The sequence below is a fragment of the Poecilia reticulata genome, linkage group LG18 (genome assembly GCF_000633615.1).
Source record: "Poecilia reticulata strain Guanapo linkage group LG18, Guppy_female_1.0+MT, whole genome shotgun sequence".
NCBI lineage: Eukaryota > Metazoa > Chordata > Actinopteri > Cyprinodontiformes > Poeciliidae > Poecilia > Poecilia reticulata.
In genome coordinates, this window is record NC_024348.1 from 15,433,252 (window position 1) to 15,455,106 (window position 21,855).

At 39.2% G+C, this 21,855-nt stretch overlaps 1 protein-coding gene across 38 annotated transcripts in view; it reads left to right on the forward strand.

The window, feature by feature from the left end:
• The window catches only part of LOC103480676 (protein tyrosine phosphatase receptor type D), a 456,187-nt gene that overhangs the window by 109,888 nt on the left and 324,444 nt on the right, over nucleotides 1-21,855 (forward strand). For all 38 annotated transcript variants that reach the window (XM_008435747.2, XM_008435754.2, XM_008435753.2 and 35 more), the window contains exon 4: nucleotides 13,128-13,151. The gene's annotated coding sequence lies outside the window, so the exon portion shown is untranslated. The remainder of the gene's footprint in view (nucleotides 1-13,127; nucleotides 13,152-21,855) is intronic.

Below are 21,855 nucleotides of genomic sequence, written 5' to 3' on the forward strand. Positions count from 1 at the left end.
GGAGGGCAGGAAGAAGAGTCCTTATTTTTAATTTTTATTTTTTTACCCAACAGCTTGAAATCATTCAGCTTAGGAAGAACATTTTTCAACCATCAACTGGATTTTGTTACTGCACACAGTCCCAAGGAACCTCTTGCAACTTAAGCGTTCTTTTCTCTTCCCTCTCCGCTCCAATCCACCCCTTCCTCTCTCCGAGCCACACCTCATCGCACCTCCTCAACACCGGGCCGGTTTGCTGAGCGCCACTCATGTAAATGAGATAGTTAGCAGATCAAAAGACATGGAGAGGAATTTTTAATCGCACAAGAGGTGTTGATTAGTGTCAGAGAAGGAGAGACGCGGCAAAGTGCAGCCAGTCTCTATTACGCCCCGACGCTTTGATGCATATGCTCCGGTGTGTGAATGTGTGAGTGTATTATGACGGTGAGATAGACAACAAAGCACAGAAATGCACATCTGTGTGCTTATTTTTGTACGACTGGGTGTGTGTGCGTGTGTGTGTGTGTGTATCTTGGCATCAAAGTCTGCATGCCATCCCCCTCTGGGAGATGGTTGTTAATGCATAATACATAACTCCATACTTCCGACTATAACAGCAATAATGTCGGCGTGCGGAGTTTATGAAGAGGAGATCAGGTGCAGGAGAAAGTGATTACAGGGCATAAACACTGCAAGCGATATGACTTTATTGTGCGCGGTAACTGGCAGGAGGATGACAGTAGCTGAGGATGGTCTCAGAAAGCAAGCTAGCAGCGGTGCTAATTAAGTGCCGCTCTGCTGTGACAGGTACATAGCTGTGGAATAGTCAATTTTTCTGATGACTTAATTCGATGCTTATATCTTGAGTTTATGCATAAAAGAAAGACCACATTCTAGACAATCTGGTTTTAAAATGTGGGTAAGGTGCTACTTGAAATGGACCGTTTCTGTTTGTGTTGGGTTTCTTTTGTGGTCACTTTGTGATAAGCCAACACAAAATGACACATAAATGGAAGTTGAATTGAATATATTTTTTTTATGATTTTGAAGATATTCTTACAAATAAAATCTGAGACATGTGGCATCCATTTATGTCCAGCCACCATGTGTCAATTCTTTGCACATCCAGCTTGTGCTGCAATTACAGCTGCAGTCGCTTTGGGGATAGTGCTACGAACTGTTTACCCCGTTGCAGATTTTGTGTCTCAGATAATCAAACGCATTTAATATCTGATGTCGAAGAGTAGAGAAAATAAAAAAATCCAATGACAAATGACCCTAAGGCTTCACTCCCTAGCCCTTTTAACTGGTTGTGCCAAAATTTTGTTGCTTTAATTCTGTCACATTGGAGGGTTTTTTTAGCACACCATTTCAATTGAATTTCAGTTATTTAACGAGGGAATTCCCTTGTCAGATAGTAAGGAAAATCAGCCAATTGGTTGGTTTTCATCAGCCAATGGGAGGTGAACATTTTGTGAATGCAAGAGAGAGTAAGGTTATAAACTGATGTCCTGGTGTTCTTCAGGAATTTCTTGTAAAAAGCTAAATTTGTGCAATTCAGTTTTATAAAGTAGCCCAAATCCGGAAGTGGCAGATCAGTTTCTTTCCCATTGTTGAATCATGAACACTGATCTATTGATGCTAGTAGTGCTTTGGATGTTGTTCTGTATTATTTTGTTATCTTCTGAATGAGTTGTTGATGGGCTCTTAGAAAAATGTTGTTTGTCACATCAGAATGCTTTTGCCACATCTGTGTAATGACTTTCACGGTCTTTTTGTTTTATTTTATTTTATTTCAAATCTTTAACCTACTTATTTCAGCTGTTTGTACTTCCCGAAGTTATGTACTGTAGAATTCAATAAGTAATTGAGAGGAAATAATTATATTTTAGTCAAATCTGCAGACTCTTTAATTAAACCTTTAAGGGTTTGTTTTTTATTATTTTATCAGCCTCGCAATTATGTAACACTTGCCATTTGCCTTTTAAATTGGATCCGGTGGAGAATGTGATCGCCGCCAGCAGTCTTTATCTCTGAATCTAAATTTGAATCCTGCTTTCATTTAAGGTCTAGGAATAAATAAATGACAGTTCAAAGCCGGGATATCGGCGGCTCTTCGTTCTGTCCGGGGGCTCGGCCGCACGCTCCTGGCCGTGTCAGAATTTTCATCTTCCAGAGCTCCCCAGCTGCTCCCAAGGCTGCTCCAGCTCGCTCGCACAGATGGCAGAAGGGTCGAGGCACTTTAATGAATTTTCAAAGGAGCTGCATCGGCAATATTAAAAGAAGCCCCTAAACTTAAACACGCCTGACACCAGAGTCACATGCATGCGCCCTGATGACACGTATGATAAACGTACATCATTTCTAAACCGCATGAGTGGATGCATGCCTCTCTCTCTCTTCCCACACACACACACACACACGCACACACACACACACACACACACACACACACACACATACGCACATGTATTTATGTTACTGTTGGTAACTGAAAACGTCCAAAAACAAAAATGCCACATCCTACGTGGTGCCGGACATGCTTAATTAACAACGTTGGCTCGAGCGGGAGGGGTCACAGGTCGGTTTTAATGACGAGTTTACATATGGCAGCCACCGTGTTGCCTTGCAAAGGAAACGAGCAGCGCTTCTGCTGATCCATCTGTCCCGTGGTAATGACTGCACCTGGCCTCACATGGGCCGGCGAACACAGGTACCCGAGCGCACTGAACGTGCGCAGAGAGAAACACAATTAAAAAGCAATAAGCAAGCTCCCATCTTGCAGCCACGTTGTTTACTCATTATGTCTAATTATGTGTTTGAGTCGAAGATATAAAGAACTCCTTTCCACGAGCCTTTCAGACAGTCGACGTAAATGTTTGCTGTGCAATGAGGCCCTAAATGACTCTGATCTCGGACCTGATGAATTTCATTTGGAAATGCACTCGGGTGTCAGGCATGTCCTTGTGACCCGCGTTAATGGGTTTCTAGAGGCGAGAGGCCTCTGTTTAGGAAGCTGATTTGCGAGTTGAGAGTTAAGTATCAAACATCAATACAGCCTTTCTGTTTATACTTCACCAGTTCACACCACTGAGAAAAGGAACCGCTGAAAATCTGAGCTTTTTTTTCTTTTTTTTCTTTTAAACTGCCCTTGATCAGACCAGCTGACATGTAGCCGCCTGTCTTAACAAGAGGCTAATGCGAAGGGCCAGACGTACGGGGCGCCGCTAGGAGCATCAAGGCTTTTCCTATTCCCTCTTCATCCCTATTCCATCCTTTTTTGTTTGTCCTCTAGGCAAAAAAAGTCTTTATCCCACCTGAACGTAGCTGAACTCAAGGTCAGAACTCAGCCTTGAGCCCCTAGGTCTCTAATCTCCCAACTTCTGATCAGTCATCAAGGTCCGTCAGGCTAAAACCATTTCTGCATTTTAAAAAGTCTTTTTGCCTTCTGAAACAAGAGGGTGCCATATCATAAAGGAACAGAGATCATAATACAATGACTTTCAAAAGTATTCACATTTTGTCATATTTATAACCACAAACTTCCAAATAATTTTTCTTTATTAAAAATTTATGTGATAGACAACAGAAAGTGGTGCATAATATTAAAGACAATTATACATAGTTTAATAATAATAATAATAAAAAATCAGGAAAGGATGGAGTGTCTTTTGTATTTAGCTCCCTTTACTTTATTCCTAAATAAAATCCGAAACAACCAATTAATTGACCATTAGAGGGCGCAAGGGCAACACCTTACCACTCGCCACATTACCATGTGCATAAAAAAATATTTTTAAAATGAAATAATACAAATATTTCGAAATACATGTATATAGTATTTTTGGCTGTGTAAGATAAATATTTTATAGTTAAAGATGAGTTAAATTGTTTCGACGTTGCCTGATTGGTGACGTAGCTCCACCCACAAACTCTCGTAAAAAATTGTACATGCGCAGTAGCTCCTCTTCACAGAGCTGAATGCAGCTTGATTTGCATACCACCGCCCTCCCGCTAGGGGGCGAAGTCGAGTCTGACGTCACATCCGTCAGTCATAAAGTTTGTCTGATTGACAGTCAAGCTACCGAAACTGAGACGGTCGGACATAAATTCGAAATGGAGCAAGAGAAAAATAAAAATTTTGTGAGTGATTGTTTTAAATCATTCAAAACAATACCGTTAGAGAGAAGAACTTATCAAGAGAAGCTAGAGGTGAAAGAGCTCGGACCTGATCAGAAGACACCTCACAACAAGGCTTGGCTAACTGCATGTAGCAAGGCTAATGCTTTATTCTGCTCTCCCTGCCTCCTTTTTGGATCTGACCCAGCATGGATATGACTGATGAGGTAAGATAGAAGCTAAATGTGTGGTGTAGGTCTTTAAAATGTTTTTTTTTTTTTTTTTAAATAGAAGAAGCTCTAAGTAATATAGTCTACTTTTTATAGGTGCTATCACAGATAGCATAGATATCCTCCACTAAGTTTGACTTAGCTTGAGCAGTTTTGTGAAGGTGGTTTTCATGAAGCTGTTTGTTTGCTGATGTTCTCCAAAGACATCGTTGCCTTCTCCACAGAATGGCTGGATTTATTCTGAGATTAAATTACACACCGATAAACCCTGTTTGCAGCTGGTTGTACTGGATTTTATGTGGAACGATCAGAGCAAATGAGCTGATTACTTGTTGAAACTTCTAGAATTATTAAAACAAAATTGGATTTTATTCTACTTCACTTACTACAACTACTAATAAAAACCATTACACTTTGTGTTGAAAAAGATTAAGATATTTTTGCATGGAGCAGCATATTCGACTTTGGCTATAAGCTCCCTGAAAAATGAACAGATGTAAGATTATATTTTTCCTTTGCCTCCAAACCTAATTAACTAAAACTCTTCCCGTCACTGTCTAGTTTCATTCTTACTTGAAAAGAAGGAAAATAAAAGGACAGAGTGCAGTGCAGCATTTGGGCTTTCAGACAGCAGACAGCTATAGCAGAAACGGAACATCTGCTCCAGAGCTAACATAAGCATTCCTCGTTCCCTCACTGTCATGCCTGAGCAGGCTTTAAACTGGACAGCTTCTGACAACCTCCTGATGAAGTTTTTTTTTTTTTCCTTCTCTAACTACACTCATCAAACTGCCACAAAGAAAAGGGGCCGTTTTGCACCTCAACAAGACTAGGGAGCGTAAAACAAATCAGACAACGTATTTTCTTTCTCGATACACAGAAGACTGACAGGGCCTCTTGAAATCTTTGCTGCAACAGAAGAGAAAGAAGTATTGTTTCTTTTTTCAGCCCAGGTAGAAGGGAGTGAGCTCTTACAGTATCAGTGATACCAGCTCTTCTTTTCCAATGTCTTTTTCACCCATTTGTTCATTTCTCTCTGTACATCGAGGCCTTTTCGTCTGCAGCTAGCTGGATCGTAGCCAGCAAGAGCCATTCTGTCCCATTATGTGGTGCTGTAAAAAAAAAAAAAAACAGCTGTTCCAATTCCACCCTGGTGAATAGGTTAAATGGCGAAACAAGAAGCAGGGGGCTTTTTTTTGTCACGGTCTAAATTGAGCGACGAGTTCTTGAGGTTGGACTGTTCCTTCACGGCTGCCTTCCAGCTTTTGATTTCCAATTAGAGACCACTCAGTCCTGCAGCCACTTTGGACAGCCAGCCCTCTCTGCTCCCTTGTGGATACATGTGTGAGTGTGGCTGCAAAACATAAGATCGTAAGAAAGATGGGGGAACCATGTAGAAAACAATTGTTTTTCCCCAACGATCAACATAAATTAATATTTATAAGCACTCCATAAACAAGAAAAATGAGTGCCAGGGAAGTTTAGGTCCTAACATTTGTATTGACGCCTCTCGGGTTAAAATTTACTCGCTTGCCTGTGCAGGGTCCTGGGGTTGGACTCGCAGGACAGCTAAACACTCATCACACCTGAGGGCAATTTAGACAAGACCACCCAAGCTAATGGTCATTTTTATTTACTCTGGGAGAAACCAATTGCAGATGTTGCTATATTTTGAAGATAAGTCACAAATGTCATTGCTAAATTAGATGTTTGGCTTGCTTCAAAGCATATAAAGTTAAAGTTGAGCGGAAGGACCAAGTGTGGTAATGTGGACATGTTTCAATGAAAATCAGTCGAGAAGTTGGAAGCCCATTCAAGAGTTTGAGGAAGACTCAGCAGGCGCAGACTGCAGCTATAGTCAAAACCACACTGAGATGTGTCCAGGACTTGTCACTCATCACTTCATACAGAAGGAACCTTGACCGAGTACAAAGCATTTTTACTGTACAGTATATGGACATACTTTTCAATAAGCCAGCATAAACATTTTATTGGTCTTGCACTGCAAAAGCACAATTTTTTTTGTGTAATTTCTAGTGCAAATATCTTACTAAACTTAACATAAGACAAAACTAGCTTACAAGGAACCAGTCAGCAAGACGGAGGAGAATCATTTAAATCAACAATTCCCTAATATTTATGGAAACCTGCTAGTTACACTGGCAGATTATTTCACTTATGACAAAGAAAAAATGTGTTGCTCTAAGTGAGATAAATCTGCCGGTGAAACTAATACTTTTTTTTTTTTGAATCAATATTCAAGAATTATTCCTGAAAACTATTCTTTAAACAGTCTTGCTGAAAGGTTGGTCAGAAGTTGGTTTTGGATTATTTTAAATGTGCTACAGAGATACTTGGGAAGGTTTTGTGTTTTTGCAGTGCATAAAATACTTTGATTTTTGAAAACCGGTATTTTGAGCTTTCATTGGCCGTACTAGCCATATTTATCAAAACCAACAGAAATTAACTACTGAAATAGATACTTTGAAATACGATGCATCAACCTATAAATGTTGTTGTTGAAGAATGAAAACCGTGTTAAGCAAACTGATGAATGTAAAAATGAAGTAATGAACATATGCTGAATAAATTGAAAGGTAAGAGTAAGTGTTCAGTTCTCTCCACATGCAAACGAATGCCACTTTCCCTTTCGCCCCTCAATTGATCTTGGAGACAAATTTCCTTGACAGAATATTAACCTTCAGTCCTTTATCTCCAAGACATTAAAGACTATATGTCTGTATGAGCATAAGGTAAAGGAGAATAAGGGTAAATCAGGTTTAGGCAGAGCTTCCAGAACATGTCTGGGAACGAGGAAGATTAACAATAAAATACTTATTTGTTTTTTTATTTATTTTTTTTGTTAATACACACAGTTTTCCCCATTGAGGATTCACGGAATTAACATTAATTTGGATATGTGATTTATAAGTTTTGGGAAGACTTGGACTATATGTCAGGTAAGAATAGGTATGTTTTGACCAACAGAGCTACCATATCCCCTGTTTTTGCCTTAATCGTGTCCCTGCTGCTGCTGCTGTGCGCTGACTGTTCTGTGATGAATGAGACAAGTCAAGACCGGTCGTGTCAAAACGACTGTCTCTTGAGAAAGCTAATGTCCTTGTCCAAGAGCTGCAGAATCAGAGGGACACACGATACACCACCTCACACTAAAAAAAAAAATCCCACCAAGGACAGATGATGTCTTAAATTTAATCCAAATTCTTGGATAGAGGTCAACCTTGCTAAGCCAAAAGACGTGTATAAGTAAAAAGGCAATTTTGGCACACTGTATAATAAATGAAACGCAAGACCTGAACAGCGACATTTACACACAAAAAAATCTATTTTAGTTTACGAAGTCTTACAATATTGATTGTAAACAAAATAAGGTATTTGGTTTAAAGGGATGTGAGGTAAAATGCTGCAATGACAAGATTTTTATGTGCTCTGTGTAACATAAGGTAGAGCTTCTCCTCCCCCACCTGTTACTGCTTGCTGTCACCCAGCTAACCAAAGCTGGCATGTTTAGAAAAATAATATATATACATATATGTATATATATGTTCTTAAGACTAGAAGAGCACCGCCTTGCTGTACTTTCAACTATGTTCCACAAGCTGCTGTTGTATATATTTGCATTCTGATTACTCAACTAAGATAAGCAGATTGTTTATATATATATAGTTGTACCTTTTTACATTAATAAAATTGAAGTCCTTAGTAAACTAAACGTTGAGTAAATCAAGTTATGCTATTTACATGACAAACACAAAGAACACTGTTCCATGCTTAACTTTTTAGGGTCATACATGGGAAATTATATATTCCATTTTTATATATCAAAAGTTTAGTAATTTCACTTTACTGATATGTGGGCTTATGTCTAACTGTTTTTTATAATTACAGTGACAATAAATCTTTTATTCTGTTCAAACTCTGCTTCTAAGTACATTTTTGAGCAGATGGACTCACTTTTAAAGCCACTCTTGATATACAGCTGAAACCACATACTTACAAACGCTGCATAAAAACACACACTGCCTTGTTTCTTTTTACAATCTGATTTTAAATAAAATTTTGGTCCACTCCTCCAGACAGAATTAGTGCAACTGAGTCAGGCAGTAAATGTTCTAAGGAACTGAGATCAAGACTTTGTGATGGCCACCCCTAAACATTGGCATGTTTGACCCGAAACCACTTTGTAAGTAATTTTGCGGTATGCTTAAGTTTTATTTGGAAAAACTGTTTGTGCCTTGTGCCCAAGGTTAAACTTCCTACCTAATGTCTTGAAATGATTTTTCAGTATTTCCACAAATGATTCTGTCCTCATGATGTCTATTTTGAGAAGTATTCCAGTCCATCTGGCAGGAAATTACTCCCTCAATATGATGCCGTCACCCCTTGTACTTTGCAGTCGGGATGGTGTTTTCAGGCTTGCAAGTTTCCCATTTTCCCTCCAAATGTACCAGTGGTCATTATGGCCAAACATGTCAAGTTTAGTTTTATCAGACCACATGATAATGCCATACTTGCATGTAAACCTTTAGGCTTCTGGAAATGACATGAGAATGAGTCAAACTTATGAGGGTGAACAGTTCTCTTCTTAATAACCTCACTGATTTCTTCAGAGTTTTTGATAATGTCATAGGAGGAAGCAGTGCATTTGAGTTGTTGCCTTAAAAAGAGCATCCTCAGGTGTTCCTTCGTTTATCTCAAAGGCGGTAAATCAAGGAGAAGCTTGCAAAGCCATTAGATTATCTGGGATTTCACAAGTTATTTAAAGACGTCTTAATCTTGGTGCATTAAATTTGAAGAAATAAACCTTGGAAAGTAAATCATTAAAAGAAATGTCTCAATAATCATCATCAAATGCATATAGTGGGTTGCGATCATGTCCGATCTACAGGAGAAAACATTAAATCTGACTTGATATTAAACAGTGAGTGAACTGTACACCTATCACAGCATCATGTTCAGGGCTGGGCCAAGATTGTTTTGGGGCTTCAGAAGAACTTGATGTGGGGCACCTTTTGCTGTGAAGAACAGACACGAGGAATCTGGGTGAGAAGGTCGAGTGTAATTGGCTTAGCTTAAAACCAGCTGTGGATAACTGTTTGCTGGGGAGTAGTCGAGAACAAACCGAGCTCAAACACACAAAAAAATTAACTCGTAACATCAGATTGCATCTAAGGTAACACAACAATCAATTATTGAAGATTATTCTATGCCTTTTCAAAACGTGAACTTGAAATTTTTAAACGTTAGATTTCTATTTTTTACCATTTTAAAATATCTAAATCAATTTATATTGAAATCTTCAAATAAAATTTAACAACATCTCTGTCTCGATAAACAAATGTAAACATTTTAGATCTATGGACTATATTAAAATATGTGCATTTATGAGAGGCCCCTTATGGTTAGGGGGCCCCAAGCAGTGGCTTGGTTTGATACTGTTGCACGTCATGTGGCAGGCAGTAGGTTGGAATAGCTTTGTTATGTTAGTTCCGATTTGTCGTAGTTTGTAATTTTTTGGTATGAGGCATCATTTTTTTGGACAATTATGTATGGTTCTGTGATGTAGCTGGGAGGATTTTTGCTCTTGCTTTTTTGCTTCTTTTTTTTATTTTCTCACCATAGTAATAACTGGTTTAAAAAAAAAGTGGCTGACTAACGCCTCAAAAGCTCATAACTACCACCCCAAATGAAGTGTTCATAAAGCCTCAGGGATTCAGAGCAGATGAGGACATTTAAAACGATTTATTTCATCGATCATAATACGCAAGAAGCTTGACAGACAATCCAAAATCTTTGTCAGACATTTTAACCATGTAGCAAAACGGAGAAGTACAGAAAAAGCAAATGAGGTGGATTAGCAGTGCTTGTTCCTAATAGTGTCACCCAGGAAATGGGGAATATCTTTACCTCTGACCAGGATGTTGATCTGTTATGTCGTGAGTCATCAAACTGTCACACAGCAACAATCTTGAGTCTTCAGTCTTAAAAAAAACTGACTGATACCAGAGATTCTTCTTACCCACAGTATCTCCATCCACAACAACCCTGAAGATGTTTGGTTGATATGAGTTATGGCAACATTTATTTTCTCTTTAGAACAAATAAAATATCTTTCAATTGAAGGCAATTATGCCTTGGGTTGGCTCTGATATTGTTTTCCTGATATTGTACATCCTTAGCTAAAAGGGATTCAAACAAAGTTTTAAAGGACAAATTGCACTGTGTTTCTGAAACATGAACTAATGGTCGAACTAAGCAACTAATGGTTGAATTAAAAAAATCTGTGCATGAACAGTAACTTGCCCACTCTTTCGCATCGCACAAGCTTTTTGTAATCCCCAGTACCACTACCACTGACCACTGCAAACATCCCGCAAATCCTTCTTGTCAGTTCAGACAAGACGGCACAAAGAACAGACTTCTCAGCTTTCTTTCTTTCTTTTTGGGGTGGGTTGGAGTTTTTGAAGTTTCCTGCTGTGCTGTGGGTTCTTCCCAGCATAACTAAGACGCTGAAAGCAGCTTATCTGCTTAAAACAGGAAACGGAGAACGGGCGGCGGGAGGGGAAAAAAAAAAAAAAGGTGTCTGAGTCCTCTGTCTATTTCCTGGTTCACAGAGAGGGTTTATTGAAGGAACTTGTTTCTCCCACTAGAGTCTCTCTCCACCATCCCCAGTCGTCTAATACATTTAGGGCCCCGCTTCCTCCATTGGTTTTGATAGGCCAGGCGTCCAAATTTCCTCCGCAGGACTCAGGGAAAATCAATAATCCTCAGTTGAGTGCAGAAGGAAAACCCTCTATTAACAAGACAATGTGATTAGAGCAATAGGAGTGTGAAGCGGGCTATGGGCATGGTAGTTATTCTGCCTTCTACATATGAATGCTGTTGACCTGAGTCAGGTTTGTGGCACCAGGTATTGCTTTTAAAAAAAATGGTACCTCCTCCTGATTATCTCCTTTCCATTTTTATAAAGTTGGACCTTTCCCTTTGGATGCTGTTCTACCAAACAATCCAAATGCTAATGTCATTGAAACCCCAGGTGCTTCTAGTGGCTCTTGAAGTTTGACATCAGTCCCTGCTACCCTCCTCCCCTGGGCCCAATTTTCCCTGCATGAAGCTTCAAGGTCCTCAGCTGAGCTCTCTGTTTAGCAACAACAGCCGCACAACAGTGTGAATGTGTGTCAGACAGAATGGTAATGAGTATCCGTGAGACCCAACCCCGATCTCTCCCCCCACCTCCTTTCTGTCTGAAAATAGATTTGTTCCTACATGCAAAACGGATATTGTAATCACATTTTCTTGTCCCTGATCCACCTGGGGATTTGTACCGTGCGCACCAAAAATGTAAATGAATGCAGCGAGATAGACATCACTGGTAATAAATCACATTACCTCCAAATTCTGCTTAGGAACACAACCAGAGTGCACAGTAAGCAACACCGATGGTAGTATATTAGCTCACCAGTTAGCCATTTCCCTCACTGTACATCTTGTTCTACTTAATTTATCCCATTTCATTTTGGTTTGCTTTATTGTGCATTTACAAGAAAGCAGTGTTGTGCTTTTGGGAGAAAATGAACCGAAAAGAGGCCAGTGCTGTAAAAGGTCAATAGAATAAATTTAGAATTCAACAATCAGAAATTTTGTGATGGATTTCCAGTCTTTGCTAAAGAGAATTTTGTTATTGTGGTCAAATTTCTCTCGGCTGGTCAGAGCCCAACAAAATCAATCATTAGCAACAACAAAAAAAACCCTCACATTTTGGACGTATTGAAAATGCAACTGAATGAACAATGACATGTTTATAGTAAACTAAAAGTATGATTTGCTATGTTTCATAAAATAAATGCAACTCTTTGATTTATATCGGTAATCCCAGTTTTATTTTATCCTTGACCTTAGGTACAAATATCCCCATTCTTTAAAACAGGAAATGCCGCTAAAGTGAGGCAGATGTACATTAATCTCCCAATATACAAGAAATAAGCTCCTCAACTTGCTCAGATGTGCAGTCAGAGCAATAATTAAAACATTTGAAACAACTGGAATGCTACTAGTCCTCATAAAATTTCCTGTAATTCCTAGAAGTGATTACCATGTTGCTGTGACTTAATTAACACATTGCCAAAGGGACTATTCTTGGCCAGCCAGTTATTCTCTTGTTGTGGCACTGTGGAGTTTTTGCGGGGCACATAGTCCAGGAGTTTATTACGCCTTTGGTTCTGTGAATTGAATGTCCGCAGTTAGACTAACAAGCTTTGGGAGATGCAGGAAATCCAAGCACACAGGGTGAGATAATAAATTATCTTGGAGACTTACGGGAGAAGGAGCACTTTTGTGTGCATTTGTTTGAGCACATTTGTTTGCTCAGTGCGGTTATATAACACTGCGAAGAAAAAAAGAAGAAAAAAAAGACTTGGTGGTAACAGATGAGGTTCCTGCTTGCGCCCTTTTTGCCTCCACCCTTAAAATGTTGAAACGGTGACAAATATTAATGCAAGTTGGACACACGTAGGATCCTCAAGGGAAACTATCTAAGATGTTTCATGTCCTCCTCCTCCTTGTCACCCCCGCTTCTGACAGGGACTGCACCTAACCCCCGAGTCTGTATAATGCTAGCAGACCGTCATTTTTCAACAGAACTTGTGACAACCTCCTCTTGCATTAAAGTTTGGCTTTCTGTACGTTGTAATTTGCTGACATTTCTTTTTTCTTTCTCTTTCTCTCCTTCTTATCCCCACTGCCCACCCCTCCTTTGTTCCACCAACACCACGCTCACAGATGTTACCAACTGTTCCACACTAGGTAAGTCATTTTATTTTTCATAGCACAGTCCTCCAGAGTGAGTTGTCTTGTTATTTTGGGAGTGATGCGAATGCATAAATATGGTAGAGAATTACACAGGGGTTGGAGCTGAGGCGACTCAGAGATGCTGCTGTTTGCCTGGTTAAGATATTCAGTTTTCTGCAATCTTCAGCTATCCTAGTCCCCCCCCCACACACACACACACGTGAGAATACACATTTTGAGCTGTGTACCTTCAATTTGAATTGTATTCAAATGAGAATCAAATGGCCCAGATGGTTCAAAGAACACGTCAGCAATGTTGTCTTAAACGGACATGGTGTTTGTTTTCACACTGTGGAGAGTGGGCGGACGTTTAAACCCAATCGTACCATTCACTATGCACACATCATCAAACCTATAGAACATTCGACGGTGTTCGTATGAGAGCTATATAATATATTTAATTGGATTTGGAATTGCAGTAAAATATCGCAATCGCAAGAGACCGTTTGGATGTAGTACGTTGGAAGGCGTTTGCACTCTGCCTGTTGAAAACAGATTGGACGAGTTGATTGGACTCTCTGAAGACTGAAATACAAAACTTCACAAATAATGGGGCAAATATGTTGATAAGGGAGAAGAACATAATTAGTATGAGAATTTTAATCACGCTGGACTTTGTCATCTCTCTACTTACTCTTCATACTTCATATTCAAATCTTCTGTGTGACATTATATAGTGCTATAAAAGTAATTAACCCCTTAGAGATTTCTTCTATTTAAAGTGGCGTTTCAAATAAGCAGTGTCGATGTCATGAAAAGACAATCAGAATAAATACAGTTTTTGACATGGCGATTTAATTTATGAAGGGAAACAAGCTATTGGATTTTTTTTTTTTTAGCATTTTATTATAACTATGATTAACAACATTTTTGGAATAATTGTAGTTTCGCCAACCAAAACAAGACCTTGTTACTGCCAGATTCGTAAAAATGATTTGTAAAGCACATTTCAGGGACGAGGCAGTTCGAGGTGCTTTACGTCATAAAAATCACAAAAGCACAAAAGTATAGAAACGCAGTCAAATATTGAAACATTGCATTGTGTCGATGAATTTCAAAATGTTGATTGTTTCATTAATGATGTTTCCAGTGTCCAGTGTTTGTGTGTGAGACGGTTCTCAATATGGACTGGACGGTGGAGCATTGGAGAGCGAACAGTTAGAAATGCTGGGTCATACAGATCGGAGCTTGGTATTTCCAGCCATGAATGGAAGTTGTCTGAGGTTATATCTCAAAAAGGTTTGAACAGCGACTTGATTCAAAAATGGCACAGATCAGAAGATTTGTATTTTAAATTTTTTTAAATCAAATTAATGCTGTCGGGTTTCTTGATTAAGATTCATTGTGGACTGTAACAGGTTCATCCTGAAAACGTTGTCAGTCAATCGCAGGCTCAAGATTGACAGACCACTGTCCCACTCATCATACGAAGTGCACTCAGAAGGACCTTCTCAGTCAACAATGAGGCTACAGCACAATAAATTTTATTATGTGGCCATCGTTGAGTATATTGCCTGAAATTGAGATGGAAGATTTTAGAAAGCCAGTGATTCTACGGTGCAGCCCAAATGGTTTACCTTAGTGGTTCATATTTTTTTTCCCAGCTCCTTTCTCCTCTCCCATTTACAGTAACCAGAAAATAAAATGCAGCCTCTTTCTTTAGACCTTAAAAGAAAAACAAATGTCTTGGTGTGTTGTAAACCGTGTTGCTTTTATTGAGAAGAACAACCTTCATTTTTACAGAACTGGAAACTTGAACAAAAATTGTTGAAATGAATTTGATCAGTTTTTTTTTTTAAGTTTTCCCAGTATTGGAATAAAAAAAAAGAAAACAAAAGCCTGCGGAGGATAAAACATATAAAAGGAGTTTTAGTTTGGAAGAAAAAAAAACCCAATTCTGTAAAAAAAAAAAATAAAAAAATCGTCTGGATTACAACTAAGAGGCTAAGAAGCACATGAGCTCACAAAAGCACAAGAGCGAGGCCACAGGAGGATGACGGTCACCCTTGGCTTTATCTGAGACAGATGACAGCAAAGCCTGTATTGGAGCAAACGCTGCTGCACTCAGATCAGATGATCAGCAGGGAGACGGATCTGCAGATGGACGGAGGTTGTTTTGTAAAGGGCAGAACACACGGGGGGGGGTGAATGATGCAAGGGGAAAAACAAAAAAACACACCACCTTTAATTTATGTTTACCAAACCTAAACTCTGGCAGCTGCAGCAGACCGCAGCTCTGTGGAGTGGCCTTCTGATTCTTCCTGGCTTAATGTGGCATTGCCTTTGTGCAAATATTACAGGCCACTCCTAATTTCATTTTTTTTTCTAATATGAAACTTTTTTTTTTTTTTTTTCAATCTTCTTAAACAATCATGACAGATTTTATTTTATTTTTTCTCCCAGCCTGTAAAAGCTGTTCACGTTCCCCGCCTCACCCAGCTGGACCGCTGTCTGCCTCCTGCTGCTGTAATTTCTGCTGCGAGTATGAGGTAATCCTTCCCTAACAAAGAGCACATATGCCTGCTATTATTAAAAAGAAATGATTAGCGCCTCTTTGACTCAAGTGAGGAAGAACACGCATTGACGTGGAGAATCAGGTGAACGGAGGGGATCGTGACTCAAGCAACGAGGAAAAAGAGGATTGAACTAATCCCTGGGCCCAGATACAGAAAAGTGGATATAAACGAAACATTGTTCATCTGAGTTTTAATGCACGCGTGTAAAATACACATAATACACATTTTGTCACTTTACAAGCACAAACTCTAGTGACTTTTATTGGGGACATCTGTTGAAAGAATACTGATATGGGGATCATTTGTTGAACTGGTTTTTGTTTAGGGGCATCATGTAAAGGGGGAGGTACACTGAGGAATGCAGCACAATTAATTTCCTTCTTTTTCCACTATAATGCACTACAAGAATTCTAAGTGACTCAAAACTAAACAGCAGTTTAGCAGAGGATGATGTTTTGTCTGTAGCTGTTATTGATGCGGCCGGACCCACAAAATAACTCAAAAACTCTGTCATTTTACTTATTTTGGTCACGATCCCCTGCGCTTGCTGGAGTCCATACTTTGATGCATTTTATTGCTCGCTTGACTCAAACAGACCCTAATCGCTGCTGCTTCTTCTTCTTATTATTATTATTCTTCACAGTAGTAGACATCTGTGCTTTGTTGTGGAGAGATTACATCACACTCAAAGCAGAAATTACAGCTGCAGTAACCTTAGAAGGCTAACAGCGGTCCATCCGGGTTAGACGGAATATGTGAAACCGAAAAGGGAGTGCAACATCCTTTGTTTTCTCAGAGTGTTTTCAGAAATGCTCAGCGGGTGGCAGGAGAGGGATAGAGGTTATAACGGCATGACTGAATCCACGGTAGCAGGGTGTCGGAACAGGACATGCAGAGCACCGGCGGTTCTTAGCATCTGCTCATGGGAAAAATCAATCGCCTAATTACCAGGGTGAAGCTGGTGGATTTTACGTGGAGAGGAGAGAAAAAAAACCGAATTCTAAAAATGTGTTGCATCTCAAATGCTTGTCTTTTTTCTCTCTCTGAGAGCATCCAGATATCTTATTGTGTAATTGAAAACTCAGTGCCATGCCACTATAACCAGAACAGTTTGGCCAGTCGGTGAAGCATCTGCGAGCAGTTCTGGATCTGGCCCCACTCTTTTGAGGCAGGCGCTGGCAGGCTGATTTAAAAAAAAAAAAAAAAAAAAAGTAGGAAAAAAAAAAAAGAACACCCCTGGCTAGCTCAGAATAATAAGTACCCATGGGAAGCTGCCAGATGGACATTTACTGTGAGCCTAGCTGGAGAGGGAGGAATCTGTCAAACATCACACCGGGCATCTGTGGGGGGGCAGCGCAAGTTCACGTCCACTACAGTGTGTCGGATGAGAGAAGGGCTCTTTGTCGAGACTAAAAGCTGTTGGGAGTTTTTTTTTTTTTTGAAATATCACATCTAGTTGATGCATTTACCTGCTTTTCAAGGTCAGCAATTCGCATTGCATTAAAGCGCAGCAGTTAGAGTGAGAGCTTTAAATAATGTCCGGATAATGGATGCTGGAAAGATGTTTATCGCCTTTTTCCTCCCTGGACTCAAATGTTAGCCCAGTTTCCTGGCAGTCGCTGGCTGTTAATCAACACTTTACTTAATTTAAAGCTAGACTCAGCTGTGCCGCTCACAGGTGTTTCTCAGTAAATCGGACGATCATGGGAAACTTTGAATTCTGTAATTTAATTCAGAGTAACTATACAAACATGGGGATGTATTTCAGGTGTTATGTTAATTTCCATCATTTTATGTTACAACTAATAAAACCCCAAAATTTAATTTCTCAGAAAATAAAAAATAAAAAAAAATAAATGATGTTTCTGCAATATGTGTGACTCGCAGCCCAGGGCGTCCTTCCATGTGAGAGTAGTACGAAACTAAAAGAATCATGTTTTTTTTGTTTTGTTTTACATTTTTGTAAGCATATATGGGCAAAACTTGAGCATGTTTTGCCTCCAATAAAAATAATAATAATTTAAAAAAATGGGAGAGTAAGACCTGAATTGGGATGCGCAACATTTTACTCTACAAAAAAAAAAAAAAAAAAAAAAGAACATGTTTTTTGTGTGTTTGCCCCTTAGACGTCCAAATTTGCGAACTGGTCAAATATGATCTGATTATTCAACAGCAATCACTAAAGCTTTAAAACACACTTTTTAATATGTGAAATCTTCACTATATTTAAAAAATAAAATAAAATCATCTCAGATGGAGGAGGACCGCCCATCCATTGTCTATACCTGCTTCTGACTGGGGGGTCACCGTGAGACTGGCACCTATCTGCAGCAGTTATTGGATACGAGTTGGGATACACGCTGGTCACCAGTGCATCACAGGGCAAAGAAACACCACTTTACTGGAACCCCAATTTCCATTTCTTGAAGACCAGCTTATTGAAATAGTTGATATACTAGACTCAAATAGCTGTGGCATGCTCGGGAGGGAATTAAGTCATTTGGTTCAGATGCGTAAGACTGTATACACATTGGAATGCAGCAGTATTATGTGCTCAAGGACTGTAGTTTGAAACCATGGCCTTTTCCATTCAGTGGGGTGCCTGTCGACATACAGGAGGGATGAGCCACAAAAGTTCATTGCTGAAGAAGCTGGCTGTTCAGAGTGTTGTATCCAAGTATATAATTGGAAAGCTTAAGTGTGGAAAAAGTGTGGTAGAAACAGGTTCAAAAGTAGCCTTGAGAGTATTGTGAAGGGAAGTCCATTTAAAATACTTGTCAGTATGCTGAAATTTCAGTATTAAAATTCTTTTTTTAATTTTTTCCTTTGTGTGTGTTATGCTTATGCAGTACTCTAATTTTCGGAGATGCTAAATTTTGGGCTTTTTTTTCTTTCCCTTCAGTCATCAAACATCTAAATGGACAGAAATACAAAATGATTAACTTTAACTTATGAAGCTACAGTGTCTGCTGTGACGGAAGTCAGGGTAATAATTCTTGGACACATGCCTGCCAAAAAAGAAAAAAAAAGTATGCTCTACCTCTAATAATTATTGCAAATCTTATCTTTTTGACTTCCAGGAAAGACGTCCAGTCTATATATGTATTTTTTCCCCCCATCTTAGTTAGAAAGCTATAGGCGAGGAATTACAATTGCCTTATTATGCCGACGGAGGCTCGAGGGTTTTTGAGAACGAACGAGAGAATAGGAACACAAAGAGTTCATTTCAGCATTGTCAGCAGTGAAATAGGAGCTCGTTTCTCTTAGACGAGCTGTGCACCTGTTATGATTGCATTATGTCTGGCAGTCTGGCTTCAAACAGGAATTGAGCCACACTTGATCAGTGATATGACACTGGCAGAGAGGAGAGGAGAGGAGAGGAGAGTGATCGCTGGGCTGCTTAGTTAAGCAGATACCATTGTGCCGTCGAAGTCTAAAAGTAGATCTGTGCTTGATAAAAGACCAGCCTGGATGGAGTCCAAAACGCTGAGGGCTTTGTAATCCTGCATAGTGGATTCCTCTGAAACGCTCTTGCCTTCCCCTCAGAGGTTAAGAACAATATTCTCCATGGATAATGCAGCAGCACGTTTTAAGTCTCCATTTGGGCTTTCTCATGCAAAACTATGTTCAAAATATAAGAGAATAAATAAGATCATGGCGTTAAATTTTTAATCATTCCAGTTTGCGTGTCTCGGCTGTTCTGCTATTCACTGAAGGAATCCATAATTCAAAGATAATGTAGCAATGACCTCATGTTTGCGGTTGGCATAAGATTTCTTGCAGCCATATCCTAAAATTATTAAAGTTTAACCATAAAGAGTTCTGTGGTCGGTTTTTAATGTCTTCCCTCATTCCCCACACTCGGCTCGGAGGGTAGTTAAAAAGGCCTTTGAATGATGGCTCTTTAGTGTGACTTGCATATATTTCTAGGTAATGAGACTTGAGTTACACATCTTCAAATCTTCACTTTTACAGTCATCTTTAGAAGAAAAAAAAACAGTGCCACAAGTCATCCATTACTTGTTGTTTTTTTGGGGTTTTCTGTTTAGGCTTAAGTCTAGGTGTTAGGACTTGCTGAAGAAGGTGGATTTGAACCCAACGGTGACCTATTTATGGTTTTCTGGGAGAGATTTAAGTTGCCGTTAAATAAAAATAAGTTTCTTATCTTGGTCTCATCTGACCAAATCCTATTTTTTGAGAGAGTCACACTTACAAGGCCTTTACCATCCCTTCAGTGCTTCGTTTGGGATTTGTCCCATTTCATCCTGGCCAATCAGCAAACGGAACGGGGTGTGAACAACGGAGAAGAATCTGCTTTTTGTTACTGTCCAACAGTATGATAATAAACCTTTGTAAAGAAGCGTTGGCATGCTTCCCTTTTTATAAAATATGAAAATTCAAAATAATAAAAGTGCACAGAGCACCAAGACACATTTCAGTGTAGAAAGGGCTACAGCGACATATTTTTGAATGGCAGCTCTTATTGTGAAACATAATGCCTTTTCAAAGATCAGTCATGTGGTCCTTGATTTCACAGAAGCCAAAGTTTATTTGTCCAGCGGGATTCATAAGCAGGGTAACATGAAGTGTTTCCAGAAAAATAAAATAACATTACTTTAGCACCTCCCTTAGGAAAGAATTGTAACGAGGGTGGTTTGTTTGGATCGTTCAATTATGTTGTGAACCCCCTTGTTGACCGTGGTGGTAGAAATGTCCCGTCTAGAAGGTGAAGTTACTCCAGAAATGTGATTACAGTAAGCTTCTGCGCATATGCAAGAGGTATTTTACCATTGTTTTTGCTATAAAATGGTGAACCATTTTTCTTTTTTTTTATCATGGTGTTTGTTTTTTCCCTCACTTCACAAGTTAAAGGCTGAAATGTACAAAACTGTTCACTTTCAGATCTGACTACAAGATTAATTTACTTAAGTATTTTTTATTTATTTATTTTTTGCACAAGTGAAGTTCCATGCCAAGCCCATACAGATGCTGTGACGGTGTATTACACATTAGTTTGAGTAAACGAAGGTTTGGTTGACCCACTGCGTTCAGGTGACAGGGGGCTGTTTTAGCGAACAGATGGCTTATCTTTAATTTTAGCAGCAGCGGCGTCAAACTACCAGAGCTCTATAAGTTTAGCTGGAGAGTGTTGCATTCATCAGTAACTAACAGCATATGGCGGTGGCACGGTAAGGTGTCATTTGCTCTTTTTCCCTGGTTTATTTGCTGTTGTACGAACTGTGCAGAAGCCAAGCATTAGATGCTCACTTCACAGGACAAAGTGTGTTTGTTTGGTTGGTTGGGTGTTGGGCACTCTGCTTTAGATCCTATGCTTTCTGTTTGATCAGCTTTTCAAAGAGCTGCAGTAATTTATTTGCTTATTTATTAATTATGATGGTGAGAGTTAGCTTAGACCCTGGCCTGCAACCACATACACGACCATTATTTTTGGCATTTGCTGCTATTTTACTACTTTTTCAAAGCTGTTTGAAGTTTTGGTTAAACTTATTTATGTTTAATTGGGAGACGAGTGGAAAGGCAATTTATAAAACAGTTTCTGTGTCAGGAAGGGTGTTATTTCTCCTTTTTATCGAACTGAAAAAGACCAGTACTGGCATTGCTCCTTGTCAATATTGGAAGAGGAAGCCTTATTAACAGATGTTCCATGTGTCTTATTGTTATTACTGGCCTAGCTGTCAATTAATGTCTTGATTCTGATTACTGACTAGCTTGGTCTGTTCAGTCCGTTTTTAAATCTGAGAGGATCGAATGCCTTGGGAAAAAAAAATACCCCTTTCCCATTTAGCTTTGTCACATTTTGTCACATTACAACCACAAACTTTAACATATTATTGTGGAATTGTATGATAGAAAACTAAAACTTTTCTTTTTGCCTTTTTTTTTTTTTTTACTCATAGAAATCTGAAAAGTTTCTGTGCATACACTTCAGTAATGCACATTATGTCATAGGAGATACTGTAAAAGAAAAACACACCTATCCTCAGGCATGTACATTTGTGTGTCTGGGAAACAAAAAGCCTAATTGTACCAGTTGTCTGCACTTTTTAACACCATGCCTAAAGGTTGGCCCTTATTTTAGAGTCACTGTTGTTCAGGAAGGAATTAATGCTCTCTAATCACCT